Source organism: Haliaeetus albicilla, chromosome 10 (assembly GCF_947461875.1).
Source record: "Haliaeetus albicilla chromosome 10, bHalAlb1.1, whole genome shotgun sequence".
NCBI lineage: Eukaryota > Metazoa > Chordata > Aves > Accipitriformes > Accipitridae > Haliaeetus > Haliaeetus albicilla.
The window spans coordinates 40,962,650-40,976,535 of record NC_091492.1 but is presented as its reverse complement, the minus strand read 5'-3'; positions in this window follow the sequence as shown (position 1 = coordinate 40,976,535).

The following is a 13,886-nucleotide window of genomic DNA, read 5'->3' as shown; positions in this document are numbered from 1 at the left end:
TGGAATCTGTTGCCTTTCCCAACAAAATATAAGCAAAGAGGTTAATTAGATGTTTGCAATCCAATTTAAGTCTTGTTTGCGAAACCAGCATTTCAGCTGTAACCCAGCCTGGAAGCCCCTGTGCCCTCGCTCTTTTGCTAAATTTATTTCACAGCTTTGCAGAACTGGCTCGGCCGGGTCAGAACTCTTCCATTATCATTTTATCTCTGCCTCTTGCTCTGTAATTACAAGCTGCTTCCCTCGCCCCCTCCTTCTCTTCTTCCCCAGCCCCCTCCAAGCACAAGGTGGGAGATGCTGGTCTTTCTTTAAGCTTCTTCTACAATTTGTCTCACCCACTGAGACCGGGAACAGTTTGGCCCTGGTTTCAGCAGATAAGCAAGGGAAGGTGGCTGGGAAAGGGGGGGCATGCTGTTCTCCAGCCCCCCCCCAAGGATTAAAATATTCAGATGCACTGATGAATAGCAATGAGCACTGGAAATTAAGGCCTGGAAACTCAGTGTTGAAGAGGTTGGTGTCAATCTAGCAGGAAGGAGAGGAGCTGCAGAGCCGTGGAGGTCTATGGCATGTCCCTTAGTGTGTCCTGTGCCCAGACCCTGACTGGGAGGGTACTGGTGGGCTTGGGCCAAACCGTGCTGGGATGCGTGCACAGAGGCGGCCAGCACTCTTATCTACACCTTATGGAAGCATACAGGAGGGCTTTGTGAGCCCTGTTGGCCAACACCCCCAACCAACTCCACTGGGAGAGAAGGGTCCTTGGGGAGCATCCCAGATGCACAGCAAGCAGAGCCAGGGACCAGCACCTCCCTGGGCTACCAGCACCTCCTCAGTGTACACAGGACAGAGGCAGTGACGGGGACTCGAGTCCCAGGCTGACCTTGCCACCAGAGGACAGTCCCCAGCCAGCACGGTGGCTCACTGCTCGGCTCCACTTGTACACCCAGGACAGATGGAACAGCAGCACTGATCCCCACGCAGAGCATCCTCTCTCCCCCAGCCCCCCTTGACATTATAACCCATCCCCTCCCCAAAGCACCAGTCTCCTCCACTTCCAGCAAAGGGAAGGGGCCGCATCCTTACCTGGCCCACACACCAGGGAAGGACTGTGTTCCTCTGCCCAAGCTTAGCCTGAAGCACCTTCCCTGGGAAAGCAGAGGGAGAAGAGGTAACAGGCAGAGGGATGCCCATCCCTTTGGGGCTCTGTAACATCTTGGCCATGGGGACAAGGACTCAAAAACTGAGTTTGGGATGGAGGTGGCCACCGTTTCTGCCCCTGGAGAAATTGATGCTGCCTTACTGGGTGGACAAGGCCTGAATGCAGCTGGACACAGCCAGCAGTGCCCTGCTTTGTTGCAAAATTTGGCTTCATTTCAGTCACCTGTGAGCATGAATCAGACAAGAACTTGCAGACAGCATGAATACGCACACACGCGGCCAGCTCAATTGCCCATAAGAAGGTTCATGTAATTAACAGCCAGCCAGCTTTTCTTTCATGTGGCAAAGAAAGGATGGGGAGTGCATGTCGGGGGGGGGGGTATGTTTCTGGGCCCATCCCCTGCAAGCAGGGGCAGGGACTGCAATACAGTCTGTGAACAGGACCCCAGGGGCAAAGAGGGATGGACCACAAGCCCCTTTGCCCAGCCCTGCTGCCCCTCCACGTGCAAGCTCTGTCCCTTCCCACCCTCGGGGAGAGGAAAGAAAAGCCTTTTCCCTGCTAAACCCACGGTGCAGGGAGCCTCTCTTTGCTGGAAATGGCATAAGGATGGATCTTGGTGCTCCTTAGGCTGAGCAGCGTGATGCAGGACCTGTGCCATGCTCACACTCCCCGCTCTGTGCAATCCACCACCATGTGCTGGGAGCCCCATAATATTGCTGGGGACAGTATTTAATGCTTGTGTTCGTCACGCACCATACCACGATCACTCAAGTACAGTTCCCAACCCCAGGGACGTCTAGCTCTGCCTGTGTTGTTCAACCCACGCATGCCACGGTGTCCACAGACATACATACAGCACCAAGCACAAAGACGCCTTGATTCCTCCCTAAAACAAAGACCAAAGCCTCTGCTCTGCACCACGCCAGCTTGGAGCTGAGGATACTACCCCCTCTCTCCGCTGCTGGAGGAACATTAAAACCCCATTAACCTGGGGTTGTTATTAATCATGCAACATTACCCAGTGGGAACAGCCCTGACGTCTGAGTGCCCAGGCTCTTGCCAGCTCCCCCGGTCCGGCTCCAGGTGACACAGGCATGGAGAAGGTGGGATTCTTTTATAACCATGCAAGCGCACCAGCTCCAGATAATGAATTTCTTCCATGAGGCAAAAGAGGAAAGCTTCACCGAGATTGGAAATAATCACCCTGAGGCAAGGCAGGGACCGGACTCCAGATGCCCAGATGCCTCTCACCCCTGTGGATGATAATCCCCTTTGTGAGTGGGTTAAGGGCAAGGCAAGGAAACCACGATTTATCATCTGCTTGAACTGCATCCATCCTCTGGAAGAAGATTTCCAGCTGTACCACAGAGCACACCCAACAAGAGGCAGAGATCCCAGGCTGAAATCAACCCTGGAACTCAGGAGATGTCCACTTTGGAGACCTCCTAAGGACACAGAGGGGAAATCTTTGGCATGCACCGAACAGGTTAATGCCACGACAGCAAAGCCTCCGCCTGCATGCATGTATGTAGGCTGAAGCCCCATCAAGCCCTCACAGTTCCGTGATATTAAAGCTTTCCCCTCATGCATAGAAGCAAGCAGGGGGGCTAATTGCTTCTTATGACACTATAATGGTAGGACTATTTACAGTAGATTAAAATCCAATTCATAATGAGGTATAATAACTTTGCAAATGCCAGGATTCGTCAAAGGGTGAGGAGCGCCACTCAGACACAGAGATGAGCAGCCTTGGACTTGGGGTCTGAGCCTTGGCACGGGAGGAAAAGGTTCTTGTCGGAGCAAGGGTGGGTTTTTTGTTGGCTTCTCCTTCTCTGGTTGCTTCTCCCATAGGTTAAGCACACAGGATGGAGAAAGGGAGCCTGGGGACTAGCAAAGCCCTGGAATAGCTTCACACCCAAGAGGGTAAGGTGACTGCCCTGGGAGGAACGGTGCATAAGGAGGTCTGCAAAGTGCCTGGAATGGGTGAGCTGTGTGTGGCCGAGCAGCTGGACCCATCCACAGAACTGCTTGGGTTTTACCTGCTGTGCCAGAAACAGAGTTCCTTCCCCAGGGAAGTTTTGTCCCAGACGCAGATAAACCAAAATCCTCCAATCATGTTGAAACCCGCTGGGTCCTAAGGGTGCTGAGGCAGCCTCCAGACCAGGATCCAGCACTCTTGCAGAAAATCTCATTTGCTGGATGTCACACACCATGTTACACCATCAGACCCCCCAGAAACCCATCCTCTCTGCCCAGCGAGATGGTGGCCCTTCCCACGCACCCCCAGACAGTCCCATTCAGCCACTCATCAAGGACACGAGCAGAGACACGCACCCAGCACTGGCATCTCCCTGGGCACTGGCCCGTGTTTGCCAGGTACTCCTGCAGCAGCAGGGGATTTTTGTCCTGCAGGAAAGCGAGAGTTGAGATCGGATCCAGTCCGGATTTGCTTCCTGCCTCCACCACATGTTTACGGATGTGACCTTGAATGAGCCCAGCAACACATCACTCCTGACTCGTTCAAAGGAGGTATTTATTTATTCCCTGCCAATGACGTGGACTGATGGTGCCCTCTGAATTTCAAATAGGACTTGGCTCTATTTTGATAGTCTGGGTAGTTCTGCTAGAAAACTAACAGAGAGGAAAGAGCCCCAAAAGCTGAGACCCGATTTCTTCATTTGGAAAGGGAACAGATCCCAAGGCTCTGTGCAATTCCCGGATCCCACTGAGCAGGCTCAGTGTGGAGCTGGCACCTTACTTAGGGGCTTAAGCAATGTACCTCAGGTCTCCAGCGATCACCAAGGTCCTCTGCTAGATACCAGCACTAGGGACTTCTCCAAAGGACTTGTCATCACCCGAGGTGGAACTGCAGAAGACAGACAGCCATTAGGCTAGGAGATGGAGGGGGTGCTCAGGTCAGTATGAGCTCTGCTGTGCTGACATGACTCATTTTCCCAACATCTCCAGGCTCTCCAAGCACCACCCCGCTGCCTTCCCACATCTCCACACCTGCTCGTGTTCAAAACCAGCCACCTGCTAAAAAAAGCTGATAGCAAACCCTCCAGAAATCTAGTTCTTCTGTACGTAATGGTGTGAATTTGTCAATCATCCTGCTGGACACTCAGTACCCCCAGCTTGTGACTGCTGAGTCACATGCATCAAGGACAAGGAGAGCTAGAAATAATATTTGATTTCCTAAAGGGTGAAACCCTCTCCTCTATATAAACTCTTCCTCAATGGGATTGCTTAAACAGCTACCCCATGCACAGGAACATAAAAGAAGCGCTGAAATATAAACCCAGCAATAATCTTAACACATTTTGTGCTTAGAAGAAAACAAACTGAGCTTCAAATACAGCAAAGACAAACTCAATTGTACCAAGCTCACATTCACGTCAGCAAAAGGCTCTCTGTGGTGTCTGAGCTGAGGATGTCCCATTACCAGGGCACAGCAAGCCCCATCCCATCCTCTGCAAGCAAGGTCAGCCCAGGGATGGTAGCTGGGGTCTGCCATGAGTCCATCTCAGCAGCAAGTCCACGGTAACAAGGCAGGCTTGACATCGGGCTGGAAACACAAGTCAGGGTCAGGTCCAGTGGCACAGGCCAGTGGTCGTCAGACAGGTCCAAGTTGGGAAGTCAGCCCATGGGTTGGGGTCCACATCAAGAGGGTCCATAGCCAGGCAAAGACAAGGCTGGAGCAAGTACACCTACAGCAAAGCTCAAGAAAAGAACAAAGACCCAGGCCCGAGCTTAAATAGACCTCCCACCCATGGGCAGAGGGTGTGGGTGGAGGCCCCAGGTGAGGTTGGTCAGGGCCATTATGGCCTGTTAGTGCCCACGGGGCCCTGACACCCATTGCTGTCAGGGCTGGGAGCCTTATCTCAATGGTATGAGTGCACCAAAGCAGAAATGTTCTTACACCTTGGGCTGGGTGTTTGCTTGGCATCCTAGTGAAATTAAGAGGTGTGATTTGGTGTGAATAAAGATACTGGATCTCAAGTGGGCTTTGAACTTTTTGGTTAGGTTGAAACCCGGACAATTTGTCCATGGCAGCTCCTGGCAGTGGCAGAGCCAAGTGAGTTTTGGTAGCCACGGGACTGGCCAAGGTACCCTCTCTCTTTGGAGGGTATGAACCGGTTGCAAAACCCAGGGCTCCACAGGGTTACAAGGTGTACTGGGAGAGGGTAGAGGAATATCTTATCAGGTAGGGACACATCCACCCGATCACCACCACCACGTAACACGAAGCTCCCCAACAGACCCTGCCTAGCGATGAAGCTGTCAGGTTTCAAGGAGAGCACAGTGCCTCCTCAAAGCAGAGCTGTGAGGAGCGGCCACGGGCACGTAGGTGGCTTGCAGAGTTTCATTCTGCCGTCCCCGGAGTGGAGGCAGGCTTGGCAGCACACCGCAGCCGCCACACCGCGGGACTCCTCACACACTTTTACAGGCAGATCCTTCCTAGTGGGAGACAGAAGACGCTCATAAAGTCAACCTTAAGCAGAACACATGTATGTTGGACGAATCAATATGTTCAAGCTGTAAAGGAGGAGATGTCGAGGAGCCCGGCATCTCCAGCACAACAGATGGAACGGGGCCCAGGAACACCTCCGACCGCATGGCACCTCTTAGCATCGCTCCAGGAGGGGACGAGGCTTCTTGGCCGGAGTCGGAACCAATTATCTTCTGGCAAACGTGATGCTCTTTGATTCACCAGCACTGAGAAGAAAAACACAATTTTGCCCCATTCTGTTTTTGTTTGAATGTGAGAGGGAGAGCGAGCTGGAGCAGGCGATGGAGCAGAAAGGGATTGAGAGGATAGCATTGCATCCTGATTGGAAAGAGCCAGTGGCCACTGCCCAAGTGAAATTCCAACTTTATGACATAATGTGCTTTTTCTAACCAGCGCTTGCTATTAACTTCGGCACTGGCTTAAACCCCCTGGCCTCAGGCACAAGCAAAGCAGAGCTCATATACTGTAAATGTTAATACTGCTTTAGGACTGTAATAAGCTAAAAGGTGGATGCAAGATCTGTCACATTAATTCCTTTTTTCATCTTTTTAGCACATTTCAGGGTAATATGAATAATAAATATTTGAGCTCATGAAGGTTAACGGATGGATAGCCCTGGAGACTGGGACTCCCTGGGTAGGAAGGCAGCAGCTCCCTTCCGCATATTGGTGTCTCCAGCAGCAATCCAGGGAATTGGCCTCCTCCAGAGAAGTCAGAGGTGCTTCTTGGCAGGGAAATGTCTGACGCAAAAACTTGTTGCCTGGCATACTTGTTTACACTTCGAATAAGAGCAATTGGGCTGATGAATCAGTAGAGGTAGGAGTTTCCAAGCATCACAGGGCAAAGCTATGGAGAGAGGAGAACCTCCTCCATCCCAGCATGAGCTCTCAGTCTCCGTTGAACAAAAGCCGGGTTTGGTCAGCAAAGGGCCTCAGCCTCAATGCTGTTTAGGCATCTAATTCCTACTGCAACTAGGTCTAGATTCATCTGAAATAAAGCTCAGTGGTGGAGCAAGGGACCTGAGCACACACCTCCAGAGTTTTAAACTCCAGCTGACTCTCCTCTCACTGAGGGAATGGTCTAGGGGCAGAGGCACTGGATGGAGCTGACCCAGATGTCTTCATCAGCCCTGAGGCTCCTGGCCTGGCCTTGTTTCGCAGGTGCTGGGTCTAACTTAAAGGACTTGTGATGTCTGTCTGTCAGGCTGCACCCACACAACACTCGAGGAGAGCATCTGCAGCTGCTGAGCATGGCAGAGGCCTGGCTATTGGGAGAGCTGGGCGAAAAACCTTGCTGGAGCTGGCATAACCCTGCACATCGCCTCTGGATTACGAAAGCACCACAACATGGAGAAAAGGGCTTAGGGAGAAAGTCACACAGGTTTGGCATTCAGTCAGGCTCCACAAGAGAGCCCCAGCTCACCCCAGAGCCACGCGGGCTTGCAGGGAAGCAGTCTAGAAGGGATGCGGAAAATCTTCTAATCCAGCCTCCCCCTCCACAGCAAGACAGGAATCCAGATCCTGAACAAGGACCATGTCAGGAAAGAAAGGGTAGGTCTGGTCAAACCCAGGAAAGGATTTGAACCCTGTGCTGGGAGAGCAGACACCGCAGCACATGAATTCCCATTGCTTACCTATCGCGGAGACCTGGGAGGTAGTAGCACTTGCTGGGAGAAAAGGGCTCGGGGTGAACGTGAGTATAATCCTCTGGGATGGAGGATGTAGGGCTTGCCCAGATTTGATCTGCTATCAGACCTTCATGGTGGTCACTTTGTCTTCTTGACTGGAGTAGTACAGATGCTCCCCCCCCGTGACTGCCACTTCTGACAAGCATGACCCCTTGCTGGGAAATCCCCAGTATCACAGCAGAAGCTGTGCTGCCGCTCTTCTCTGTGGCCCAAGGCTGGTGGCCACCAGCACTGTTCCTTGCCCTGGTAGCCAGTGATGGGGTGGGTGAAGGAGGTATGCTCTGCTGTCACGGTGTGTCACTGGAGGTTAAGGTGCAGGAGGAAGGTCTTGACCGTGCAACCAACTTGGGGCCGGGACACAGTGCCCTTCCTGCTCCTGACGGGGTGGTCCAGGAGCTGCAGGGGCTGGTGGGGGCAGAGATGCTGCATCCCCCCCCCAACAGATGCCTGATGCTCCCATCCCAACCAGTGCTGCAGGAAGCTGGGATACTCAGGGAGCACTGGGCTCGTGCCACTCCAGGAGGACAGTCAGAGAGATGGGGCATAAGGGGACAACTGTGGGCCTGGCAGGGGACATGGGAAGGACAGGCTGGAGAAGTGCAGCTCGATGGAGAGGGGTGCTCAGCAGGGAGCTGCATGCCCAGGGCTGGGTACGGCAGGCCAAGGGGCAACCTCTGTGGGTCTCTGGGACCCTCATCAGGGAGCAGCCCGTGCCAATGCTCGGCTGGAGAGCACCGATGGAGAAGAAATTGGGTGCCCAGGGGTTGTGGGCGCTCCTCACCCACCAACCGTGCCCACCTCTATGCGCCCACGCACGTTGCACGCAACGCTCGCCCACCACGGCGCATCTGCAACCGTCGCCTCCGTCCCCTGATTTGGGGAGGGGGAGCGGCTCTTTGGGGGTGCGTGCCTGGATGCTGGACGAGGGGAGCGAGTCGCTCCTGCCCCCCGTGTTTGCCTTTCACTTGGCTCACTCTTGCGTGACAGCAAAGCCCCCCTCCTTCCCTGGCAATCCTTGGGGGATATCAAGGGCAAGCAAGAGAAGGGTTACCTGGAGGAAAGGGTTGCTAAGCAACCCCCCCCCCGACCCCCCCCCAAGCACCGCAAACCCAAAACTCGTTCCAGGCCTGCAACCAGATTAGCATATTAATGAGGCTGTAATTTCCCCGGAATTGTCTGCACGTCTATGCCCGCTCACAGCACACTGGCCCAGGAGTTTGCTATGCAAATAAACTGGTTTTACAGGCTGTGGCTTAATTAACTCATCAAGTTCATCTTCCTAACAAAAAAGGCAGACTAACTGCGGATTAATGGACCTGTGTTTGCTCTTCTTTCTCTCTCCCTCTCACCGGCTCCCCAAGGCAATGCCTCCATCCAGACCCTTCCACCCCCGGCCACTCCAGCCTCAACGCTGGGTAGATCCTCCGTCCTCACAAGGAGATAAATCCTGGGAAAAGAGATGGGGAGGGGGGGTGGGGAGGGATCTTAATACTGCTTCCAGCAGAGTCTGGGAGGTTTCCTCATCGACTTCAAGGGGAATAAGATGGATCAGGCCTCGAGGATGGTAATTACGCCTTCAGCTGAAGCTGGCAGGTGACCACTTATGAGAAGGAGGTGGCACGTTGTGACACTGTCTCTTTAAAATGGTTGTCTCTGTGTGGATCAGGGGTGGGGGATTTTGGGGAGGGTGATTAAGGCACCGTTTCTAGGTAAGCTCTGGCAATCCTGCTCCATCCCTAACAGCGCAGGGTCAGAGCAGGCGAGAGGGATGCTCTCCCTCCTGGGTTAATTAGAAAGGCCCTTCTTGTCTACCTCCCATGCTCTGTGACATTATGTCTTTTGAAAATGACCCCCAAAAAAGTAAGTATAAGGATTTGCAGAGTCACTGGGGGAAAGTTCACGCGGCCAAAAGTCTGTATTCAACAGCAAATCCCTGCATCAGAGCTTCCTTTGAACATTAACGACATTACGAGTTTATCTCCCTTTCCCTTCCCTACTTGTTCTGTTCCCTCCTTCCTTCCCTGGGAAGAGGGAAGCAGTTTTCTGTAGGACCTGGATAGCTCTTTGTCGGTATTTGGGTATAGATGTCCCCCCATTGCTCAAACATCGGTGGGGCTTTGGGAGCACGTAGAGCTGGGCTGAGAGCGCCTCAGCCCCGAGGCTGTGTGTAAAGTGGCTCCACTTGGAGATGAAATGTCTGAGCATATCTTTTTCTTTTTTATTCTAGCTGTATTGTTAGTTAATTGTAGCTTGACCTCCGGGAAGGCTTTCCACGGCTCGGAAGGTGGCCTAGGATACTGAATTCAGAGCCTAAGGTGGGAAGAGTTTATTTGGCATTCATAGCATGAACTGTGCTGGCCTGACACACAGAGCCCCCAGGAGCCAGCCAAAAAGGCAAAGGGAAACTGAGGAACAGAGCTGCCAAGAAGTGCCTGAAGCGGCCCCCATCCAGCTTGGGCCCTTGGCTTCCAACCCATGCAAGCCACAGCAGATCTGCCGTCCATCGCCCCACAGCAACACTACACACAACCCCACGCTCTCACACCCCTGGGATCTGCACCACGCAATCACCCATGGCTTTGCTGTTGGCGTGGGGAAGGGGCCGGCTCCCCAGCCAGGTGAGTTATCAAAGACCACCTGGCTGCTCCACACGCTCAGGTCTCCAATGTCTCCTCAGGAAACCTCAGCAGAGGTCCACGCCTCCCTTGGGAGAAAGTTTAGGAGTATTCAAACCACACTCAGCTGAAAACCACCCCTCTTGCAGCTACAGCCATCCTGGAACGGACTTAAGTTGAAGCTTTCTTGCTAAAGTTGGTCTAGACTGGACAAAGTCCTTGAAAAATCTAACTGTACTCAGAAGCTTTTCTGCATTCACAGGGAAATGGACTGGCTGACCTAAAAGGTCTTTTCCATCTCTAATTTCTGTGGTTGTGTGATTCATCCCTCTTCTTTGAAAGTGTTTCCTACATGAAACGTCTAGTAGAAGGAAAAAAATGATACTAAATAATCTTTTTTCATTTCCTCTCATCATTGTCAGAGATTATGAGAGGTGAGGGATATGTCTGCTGTGACATTAGCCGAGCAATGGAACAGAAAAGGCAAACCAGGATTCAGCTTAGCAGCCAAGAAAGAAGCTATTCACACAAGGTGGTGTAGGAGGAGATGTGCTGGAGGCATCCTTTCCAGGAACGCAATTGTCCCTTACTTTCTCAGATCTTGAGAAAATACTGAGCTGGAGAAAAACAAACGTCTTATAAGAACAGAGTAGTGGCCACATCCTGACCGAGGAAAGGACCTTTCTCAGACTGCTGTCCCCAGGGGGACCAAAGAGCTGTTATCTGGGGGAGAGCAGCAGAGCAGGGCAAGCATCTGTAACAGTTCCCTGGGATGCTCTTGGGGATCACCAGGGCCAGCTGTGGGTTCAATGTTCTTAACATCCTTCAAGGAGTTTCTCTCCTATGAGCTTGTCCAGTTTCCTCTTAATCCATTAAGCTTCTGCAGTAAGGAGTTCCACAGATAAATCATTGCAAGAAGTACAGTTTGTCTTAAATCTTGCTTCTACCACCTTCACCTGAGGATACGAAAGGGGGTTTAGTTTCATGTTGGTCTCCTGCTAGCTGTTTCATGTAGGAAATTCTGTCAAAGGCATCACATAATCTCCAAAAGGAGACAAAAAACTCCTGAGGTCAGCCAAGACATTCCCCCGGGAGTGCAGAAGTGCGTCTTTCCATCTAGAAGCAGCCCTGCGTGGGGAGGGACTGGGAGTTACCCCGAACGAGGACACAGGAGAGGTGCCTTGGTTTGTAGGCACCAGTCCACTCCTCAGCTCCCCACCCCTGCTCCCTGTCCCAGTCCCTGAGCAGCTCCCCCAGTCCCCTACCACCACGTGAAAGTTGCCCCACCATTGCACCCCTCCGCTCTCTGGATTTATAAAACCTCGGTCGTGAGGTTGTCTCTTCTCCCATGGCTATCGGGTGACTTTGGCTCATAGTGCTGCATCGACTCAAGACTGCTTATGAGGGACAAACTGAAGATCATCAAATTATGCCTTTTTTCCTGTTGGATAATGCCTTGCAAACCATCCCATTTGCTAATCCTTCCTCTCCCACATGCTCAGCAGCAAACGCAGGGTGATGTTGCTGGAAAACAGCCCCTTTCAACTAGTTTCTGCTTTAAAAGTTGAGCGTGAGGTTGGACGCACGCTCAGATCAGATAATTTCCAGAAAGGCTGAGGAGCCGACGTGTTTCGGGAGGGAGCTCGTGCAGGCAGCCTGGCACTGTGCTTGCAGCCGCTAATCTGATAGCATCAGATTGGGAAGGCAACGGGGGACAGAGCTGCTGTCCCCAAAATGAAGGAGAAATGGGGTGGGACCGAAGGGACGAACCCCTGTAGGAAGGCAAACTCTGCATCTGATCCCGGTTCATTTATCAGTGAGTTTTTGTCAGTGATTTGGGGATCAGAGGTCGTTTGAATGATATTACCCATCTTCAGCTGTCACCCAGGAGGTGTTTATTTGAAGAATTTTTGTGACCATAATACAGGACTTTCAGCTCTTTTTATTTCATTGATTTACTGGATATTCATTCTCTTTTTTTCTTTCATTTTGTGGGAGCAAGAGAAGTAATATAAACCAAAGCCCTTCTACAGCATCACTCCTTCGCTGCAAAATGCATTTATACAGATTTTCTTTTTAAACAAAGACTAAAGGTTACAGTCAGGGAATAACCCAAAACTTGAACATTTGCCAGATACCATTTCCATCCGCAAGAAGTACCAATCCTTTTTCAGATGACATTCCAGGACACTGGATTTTTTCTTTTCCTCTATATAGCCACTACTTCAACAAAAAAAGGGAAAAGCATTTTTCTGGTACAGGAGATGTGGGAGAAGGGGGAACACCCGAAAGGACCAAGCGGTGGGAAGCTGGATCTACACAAGCTGAACCTTGAAATTAAAAATTGCCCTTTTACGATTAACGAGGAGAGTGATAAAAGAAGGGAAGAAATTTACGGAGGGAGACAGCAACTTCTCCATCACTAGCAATCCCTAAGCTGGCTGCCGTTAGCAGGGGAGGCTGCTGCTTAACCACAAGTTGCGGGGCAAGGTGCAGAAATTACCGGGCGAGCCTCTGTGGCTTGCGCTCCACGGGAGGTCAGACTACATGATCGTCGGGGTCCCTTCTGGCCCTAAAATCTATGAATCTATTGATGCTCTGAGGCTTAAAAAGCAGCAGCTGCTCCTATGCAGCACCTAGTTCTCATAAGCATTTGGAATAATGGATCCATATTGTGCCAATGCATACTAATGTTAATATACATTTGCAGCACACAATGTGATGGCTTTGGAGACACCCAGGTGTCAGATTGAATCAGTGTCAGTGACACACCGTACCAGGACTTCGCGGCAGGTCCCTGTTGACTTCTCCAGCGGGAAGCTTTCTCTTCTTTGAAATTATTGTGTTTATCCCTTATGTTTCTGCAGGGGGGAAAAAAAAAAAGAAGAAATTGTACCAGGCCCACTGCAGGACTGGTGTCCACAGTTTGCAGCCAGCCAAAGCCTGGTTTCCACAGGGTTAGAGATGTGGATGTGAGGGAAAACAAAGAAAGATGCTGTACAAGGAGCGACCAAAGAGTTCAGAGGTGCAGCCTTCTGCTCTCTCCGTTAATCTCCTCTCATGCACCAGTGCAAAGAAATTAAGAGCCGGGGCCAGGGGCTGCTCTCAGCTCCGTACATGCTGTCCCTGCTGAAGTCCAGAGAAGTTGCACAAAGCATTTGCGAGCCAAAGACCTGAGCCTGCCTCTGCCGGATTTAATCCCCCCTGGCTTTCAAGCGCAGAATCAGGTTCAGATGCTGCAAAGAGAAAATGGCCTCTTTAATTGCTGCCCTGGGTTGGGATTGTGGGGGCACAGGAGGAACGAACAGGCTCACACCTCCAGCCCCCTTTCCCTCTGCACCCATGAGCCATGCCTGTGAGCGTGCGTGGGTGCACGAGTGGGTGGAAGCACCCTGGGCTGTGCCAGCAGGGTGTGGGGTGTCAGGGGAAGGTTTGCACCCCAGGCTTGACCTGTACAGTTTGTGAGGGTGCGGATATGTGTGCATACACGTGCAACACCTTTGCATTTACGTATACACGTACAGATACCTTCTTTTCATATTAAGCAAGCCTGCATCAGCCTCACCTAAATTCCCTGCCCAAATTCACTTGTCGAACACACATGAACACACAGGAAGCTTCCCAAAACATCACTTCTTTACGATAGCACAATACAGCAACACACCGCCCAGCAAGTCCTCGCTTGTTTGAACAGTCATTATTAGCCAATTGCACAATCGGCCCCAGTGCTGGGGACAAGGGGACTTTGTCACCAGCCAGGCGCTGCAAGGGTTAAGGCCGTCCCCGCACACAGGGTGCCTGCCCCTGCTTCGGGACCCACCTGCAGCGAGGCCTGGGTGGATGGAGGTCTCCTTGGGAGCACCTCTGCCCTGCGGTGCATCTTCAGGGCTCCATCCCCCACACTGGTTGAGGTGAGAAGCC